The sequence below is a fragment of the Myodes glareolus genome, chromosome 17 (genome assembly GCF_982192425.1).
Source record: "Myodes glareolus chromosome 17, mMyoGla1.1, whole genome shotgun sequence".
Classification (NCBI taxonomy): domain Eukaryota; kingdom Metazoa; phylum Chordata; class Mammalia; order Rodentia; family Cricetidae; genus Myodes; species Myodes glareolus.
In genome coordinates this window covers 59,288,521-59,296,182 of record NC_142042.1, presented here as the reverse complement: position 1 = coordinate 59,296,182, position 7,662 = coordinate 59,288,521, and the positions used below count along the sequence as shown (strand labels likewise).

Sequence of the window (7,662 nt, the reverse complement as noted above, 5' to 3'; positions counted from 1 at the left end):
CCTCTTGGCGTCTTCTCTCATCTCAGTGGGCACTGAAGTAAGGGCGTGGGGTGAATGATGAACAAAGGAGCAACGTGGTAAAGAGGGGGCAGAGGACCAAGAGGAAAGCAGACCGGCCTCTAATGTGCGATTTTAATAGATCCGACTAGGCAAAATATGTCCACAGACAAACAGGCAGCCCAAGTAGAAAGTGTAGCAACGGCGTGACGTTGGTGGAGGGATGTTAAATGACAGCTAACTTGATTCTAGGGAAGTAGAGGCAGCATTCTAGACAGATGGCAGCTTGTGAAAGACATGTTTAGAAGACACATTTGACTCCCCTGAGCTCAGGATACGCAGAGCCGTGAGGAGAAGTAGACGGGCAGAGCTGAACTGCGGCTGACTCTGCTGTGGTTGGTGCAGGATGCTCTCAGACTTGAAGTTTCAGACAGTTAGCTTGACTATAATGTAAAAGGTATACCAGACTGGGGAGCGGTCAGAGGGGAATTAAGCAGACCAGTTTCAAGTGGTTTTCAAGAAAGCAGTGATGAATCGGCTCTCTCTTTCTCTGGGGCCCGTGGCGTCGGCAAGATGGGCAAGTGTCGTGGTCTCCGTACTGCCAGGAAGCTCCGCAGCCACCGACGGGACCAGAAGTGGCATGATAAACAATACAAGAAAGCCCACATGGGCACAGCCCTGAAGGCCAATCCTTTTGGAGGTGCCTCTCATGCCAAGGGAATCGTGCTGGAAAAAGTAGGAGTTGAAGCCAAGCAGCCAAATTCTGCTATCAGGAAGTGTGTCAGGTGCAGCTCATCAAGAACAGCAAGAAGATCACAGCTTTCGTGCCCAGTGATGGTTGCTTGAACTTCATTGAGGAAAACGATGAAGTTCTGGTTGTTGGATTTGGTCGAAAGGGTCATGCTGTAGGTGATATCCCTGGAGTCTGCTTTAAGGTTGTTAAAGTAGCCAGTGTGTCCCTTTTGGCCCTGTACAAAGGCAAGAAGGAAAGACCAAGATCCTAAATTTTGACAATGGAAGCACAGTAATAAATTTTCCTATTCTGAGAAAAAAAAAAAGAAAGCAGTTATGAGAGGTTTGGATAAAAGTAGCTTATTGAAGTAAGTGTGCTTTTACCTTTCTGCAAACGAGATTTGCTGTGAGCTACAGAGGAGTTACACGCTGTCCAGAGTCACAGCTAGAAAGTGTTGGAGCCGAGACTTAAATCGGTTTGGCTCCAGAGCTTGCTTTGTTCTATTAATTTTTCAGGGAAGTATATGAAGTAATGGATTTCATCATGGCATCTGCATACGTATGAGTCACTATAATTGTTCTCTTTTGTCCCTCTCCCTCAGGGTCTGTTCTTGAGTACCACCGAGTAGTCAGATAAAATAAGGACTAAAAAGGTATTTTGAGTTTAGCAACCAGAGATTTAGTTATACAAATAGAAGTCATCGTGGAGAGCTGAGCGCGTAGGACAGAGCGCCGTGGGTGCAGGCTTGCCCTCCGTGGGCGAAGACACCACCGCCCTCACGAGCAGCTTTCTTGGTTATTGTGACACTGAACTTCCTCGCCTGTTTTATTGCAATGTCTCATGGCATCAAAGTTTGGGGATATTTGTCACATTGACACAGACCCGGTTATTTTAATGTCTTACAGTGGTTCTTAAATCTTTTAAACCAGATAAAAGTGTGTGTCTTTACTCCAGGAAATAAGTGTTGCATCCATCTCTGGCCAGGCAAGGCCACACACAGCACTGTTGATGAAGTCACGGATGACTGGTGGCCCAGGATCTTTCAGTTAACCCCAGGCGCATAGATTCTAGAACTGCAAAGTTAAGTACCCAGAGCCGTTGCAAACGGGTGGGCTGGAGGACTTCTGCAGTCTGAACTAATTTAGGGACAAGCTAGAGTCTTCAAAGGCACTGTATGCACAAAATCATTTCTGTCAAATATTTTCCCGTATTATATTTCGAGATGCTTCTATTAAATGGATTTTGTTTTCAGTTCTGAGTACTCCAGCCACATAGAAGGAGCTTGAACTGCGCGCTTGTCTGTAAGAAGTTTATCACAAATGCAAGGGAAGGGAACTATTCCCAGCACCCGTGAGGCAGAGGCAGAGACAGGCGGATCTCTGCTAGTTCAAGGCCAGCCTGGTTTGCAGAAATGAGTTCCAGGACAGCTGAGACTATACAGAGAAACCCTGTCTTGGAAAACCAAAAAAGAAAGAGAGAGAACAAGAACTGGGCCGGCAGGTTGGCTTAGTGAGTAAAAAATGCTCGCCACCGAAATCTGAGTTTCACTCCCTGGAACTCAAGTGGTGAAAAAAGAGAGAATGGAATGTCCTCTGACTGCCCTCCTGCTTTTGCGTGTGCGCGTGTGCACACACACAGCAAATGTTACAAAATTTAAAAGATAATTTCTGTGCACACCAGATTGAATAAGATATAGTAACCCCCCTATAATTTATGTTCTCAATGTTAATAGAAATTTTCACTACTAAATCCCAAGCGTTGTTAGCCTCAGAACTAATGCATTTGATTCTGTATGCTTAATACTACTGACTGAGCTGGACAGCTAAGCTGTGTCAGATGGTTCAGCAGGATGCAGACAGCCAGGGTTGTAGAAATGTTACTGTTTTGTAATTATTCATTAACCTCCCAGACTGACTGTCCTGTGTCATGATGTGGTTTGAGGTCGAATAAGCAAATTGAATCTTCCATTCTGTCACTCACTGGTGCATCTCTTGGTGTGGACACAGCACCCCCTAGTTCTTTCTTGTGTTCCATTTCGGCTTTTCCTTCTAACCCATCACCAGTTCTTTGTGACTTATGCCAACATGCAGGGTAGCTCTCTACCTGGGGCCCCACAACCTTTCCTCTTGGCTGCTAGTCTGGGATTCCAGGGCAGCATATTTGATTAGGACCCAAAGTGAGCAAGACCAACTAAAGACCAGAACATCCACTCGACAGATAGGAGGCCAGACATCTACACCGTGAAACACTTCAGAAGTCCAGATGCCAAGGTCCTGCTACAGTAATTCAAACATGCGCAACTGAGATGATGTACTTCTGTCGGAAGCCAGCAACTCCATCATATTAGGCACTGAAGAAAGCAATTTAGCTATCGTTGCTGTCAGGCAGGGTAAAAAACAGCAAGTAAAATTCAATTTATTCTCCCGGTTCTATGGAATTTTTTTTCAAGTACTCTCACAATCCATGCTTTAGCTTTAAAACTTGGAAGAATTGGAACACAGTAACATACTCTAGAGTCTGTAGACAGAAGTTTCTGTCCCACCGGGTTCTTCAGTTGTTTTCAATACTAAGTAAATGCATAGCGGCTTATAGCAATTACAAACTGATTGACTTCCTAGCTGCATAGTGAGGCCTCCACCTCACTAGGAAATGGGCTCTATGAAACCAGTGAGGGGCGAGGGGAGGGGTGGGGAAGGGAGGAAGGATAGGAAGGAGTTACACAGAAAGACATTCTGGGGCAAAGGAATTGAGTGAGCCCCGTATATGGAGTCAGTGTTTGGATCCAAGCACCCAGACCAAATGGTGTGACCAAAATAAGTGCTCAGCGTACAGGAAGAGAAGCCCAGAAGAGCATGGGAGCCAGGGTGTGACCTGGAGTGTGGGATCTTTCACTCTGTAGATATAGTTAGTCCTTTTGGAAGACCTGCAGTATTATGACAGTCCTGGGATAAAAGAGGTGTGTATGGGAAAAGCGCAAGGAGGCTACTGCCAGAGCCTGTGGTAGTTACAAACGCTTAGACCAAGGCAGAACTCTGGGAAAGGAAGAGGAGATGATCAGGAAATGGTTGGAGATTGGCAAACGGGGGCGTCCAGATGCAGCTCACAACTTGATGATGTAGGTCAGGTCAAGGAATTAGACACTAGGAAGCTGGTCAGGTTTACCTTCAAGGCCAATGGGGTACATGCTTTAGATATAATTAAATTACTTACGGAATACTAAAAACAGCCAATAAGCAGAAGATTTAAAAAAAAAAAAAAGGTCTCCAAAGCAATACGGGCAATAGCTGAAGCTCTCCCTGGAAAACCAGAGAAGTTTGTGTCTTGAAGTCTTACACGGCTTATATTTTTTCCTCCAAAGGAATTCCTTAAAGGAGTTTTTCATTGTTAACTGTAATGCTAAATTAGAGAGAGAAAGAGAAGAGATAGACCATTATTTTAAAGGGGGGGGGTGAATAAAGCTCTCAGAGGCAATGCCACAGCATTATGTCAAATAAAAACAACATCTGGGAAATGAAGGAAATGAGGAAGAGTGAAGAGAATGGACAAAGGAACATAAGAGAACGGGACTGGAGATTGAAACACACAAAGACACACAGAGAGACAGAGACATGGGTCATCCTTGAAACAAAAATGCCCCCTTTATTATGTACCAGAGCCACTTATATAGAGATCCATAACTGATAGCCACGCCCCAGCCAAACGCACCAGAAACCACTCTCCTGCCATCAAGAACTTCTGAGGGTCTCATGCTCAGAGCAGCTTCAGGCTGTCTCAGAGCAGAGGAGAACAAGTTGTTTACAAGAAATTCAGGATCTGAGGAGTTCACAGCTCCCAACAGACCATCACCCTGAAGATAGATAGTTTAGTGAGCTTTCATATCAGTGAGTTCCCCGACAGGTTTTCATCTGAAAAGGTGACTCCAATGAGAGATACCTTGGTCAGTATACCATATAAACATCTTCTTGATGAGAGTGGTTTAAAGGTTACATTTAACCCCCGACAGCAGAGTCCACACGGAGAGGTGTTTTTTCCTTGATGGCTGTGTTAGGAACTCAGCGAAGCTCCTGGGCTAGATTCAGATGCAAAGCAGTAATCAAATATTCCTGTGCAGTGGACATTGCTGAAGGGGGATGGAGATTTGTGTGAAATTGCAACAGGGATGTTGCTTTTAACAAATGCAGCAGGTGAATTGGTAGGAAAAAAAACCCATTGAACTGCGGGTCCAAAGGCATAGCTTCTAGGTCCCGCTCACCATTCTAGCAGTAGGACTAGATAAATTATATGCTACCGTGTGCCTCAGTTTCCACATGTGGAAGTGAGGACGGCATTCTCTGCCTATTCGTGGACTGTTTAGCAGTCCTGGCTAGCAAGCTTTACAAATTTGAGCAATCTATGTGTAAACAGGGAATCGCCGTCACTATTACAAATGTTCAAGAAGAGCACTGTGGACTACTACCGCAACCCGTGCCCAGCACTAGAGTTTTGTAAAAGCAAGATTTGGAATTCTAGCCCAGCAGTGAGTCACTGCACAGTGAGCCCCCGTCTCGGTATGCTGAGGACCGGTGATGCAGCCCAGATCATCCACAGGGCTCTGACTTTGATACTTAGCACTTAATAAAAACCATCTATGCAACCTGAGAATTCTTGCCGTTTGCTCTGGAAACTGGTAACTTCAGTGGTTATCCCAGTCTTGATAGGGCTGTTCTGGTTGCAACCATGAGTACTCCCAGCAGAGGGCAGCAAAACTCCAAAGTCTGCTGCTTCTTCAACCGAGCGGGAAAACTACTCTACCGTAGAGAACAGTGACAGTTAGGGACACTGACTGCTATTCCAGAAGACTCAGGCTCGGACTCTCAGCACCCACATGGCACACCACAACTATAACTGTAGTTACAGGGCCTCTGAAACCCAAGGGTAACAGGCATGCCTGTGAAAAAACATTAATAAATTCGAGGCCAGCCTGGTCTACTGAGCAAGTTCCAGGACAGCACAAAGAAAAAGGATGGTCTTCCTAGCTAGCTTTTAAGCCCTAGTAATTCAGCTCGCTCTGTCTCTCAGCCTTGGGATTATACACGTGTGTGATCAGCATTTACATGGGTCTGTCCTGGAGAGGAAACCCTGGTTCTCATGCTTGGGCAGCCAGGACTTTACTGACTGAGTTGTCTTCCCATCCCCCATCCCACGTTTCCACATTTAGAAAAAAAAAATTATTACTTTTATAATGATGGAGATCCAGTCCAGGGTCATGTGCATTCTGGACAAGCACTCCACCACCAAGTCCTACCGGAGCTTTTTAGATATAACTTAATATTTAATTTTGTTTATTCATATTAATTTTACTTTGGTTTTTTTTTTTTTTTAAAGGCAGGGTCTCACTTTATATCTCTGGCTATATTGGAACTCCCCATGTAGACCAGGCTGGCCGCCTCTGCCTCCTGAGTGCTGGGAATAAAGGTATGTGTTCCATACCTGGATGAGTTTTTAAATTTTAAAATTTTTGTAGGGGGACATTTGGCCCTGATTTTTTTTTTTAACCCTTGGTGCCTTCCTGGGCCCCAAGGATGATTCCCGGTGGGATATGTACATATTGATGTACAAATACAGTGTCTTCTGCCATACAGAGAAATTCATCTTAAAACATTCTTATGTTTCTAAAACTTTAATCAGCGAACCATCTTGAATAACATCGGGGGCTGACATCTGGACTTTTCTCAGTAGAGGAAGATTTTTTTTTTTTCCACAGAAATTCTGACATTTGATCTCCCCTGGGGCCCCGGGGGCTGCTCTATCCCTATTGTAAAGATAAATTTTCTCATTTGTTCTCAGAAGAGTTGTTCTGTGCTTGAGGAGAGAAGTTCAGGGGAGAGCCTCATATGTCAAGAGGACCCCAGGGGTAATTTCTCTCTTGTAATAAGTACTGTATGAGCCAGTTTTGAACACGATGCTCTTCTGCCAGTTGTCGTGGGAGATGGGCTAGGAAGGCTGTCAGGCAGCCTTTCAATCTCTTCTGCTTTTGCCCGTTCATTTCTGGCTTTGCTCTTTTGAAAAAAATATTGCCCTGGTTTCCACTCCACCCCCAGGTCAGAATCTTCTTTCCACTTCGGCAAAACCTCTTCCTGTTCTTAAGAATTGCATCACATTCTTGGCGTAATCTAACCAACATCCATGCCCACACTGGCACTGGAGCGCATATAGGCTGGTTTGGGTTGAATCTACGGAACACAGAGTGAGTCTCTTTCTAACTTCAGCTCTGCCTTTGAGAAAAATATGCAGACTCTCCAGATTTTTGTTTATGCATAAGTCCTCTGGCACCGCATCCTGAACAAGCCTAATGTACAAGTTGGAGATAGAGTAAAGGGGAATTATGTGCCTTACTAATGGGCCGGGCGGCTCCTTGGCTGTTTCTAATTGCAATTCTCATTCATTTGTCCATTCAGTAATGGCTTCGCCTCACAGCCTAAGAGAAGTAATGACACCACTTCACCCTGTCTCACGAAATCCCGTGAACACATGAGCCTTTATCTTTCTTCTGGACGTTAGCATTTGATGGTAATGACCATATCCATGTTGACACAGTTGCGGTTTTCCTTTGATTCAATTTCCATGTACTGTTTTGGTTTTTTTCCCCTTACCTTAGCCATGGCTCCTCAGCATCCTTTACAGTCTCTTCTTCTTCTTCTTTTAATAAACTCCTGCTCTATGCCAGCCCCTTCCTTCATATCCTCCATGAGAAGTCTAGTCCTCCCATGGTACTCTGAGACTTATATGTCGATAGTATCCAAATCTCAGTTTCCGCAGAACTCCGCATTTATATGGTCAGCTGCCACCCAGAACCCCATTTGGGAATTCTGAAACCTTATCAGCTAACTCACTCCCTCAAAGCCATTCCTCCCATCTCACTATTCACCCAACTATATGTCACACCAGCCAGC

The 7,662-nt window shown here is 44.8% G+C and overlaps 1 pseudogene; it reads left to right on the top strand.

The window, feature by feature from the left end:
- The first annotated feature begins 101 nt into the window (after positions 1 to 101).
- Positions 102 to 3,157, top strand: LOC148119428 (small ribosomal subunit protein uS12 pseudogene; annotated as a pseudogene).
- The last annotated feature ends 4,505 nt before the right edge of the window (positions 3,158 to 7,662 follow it).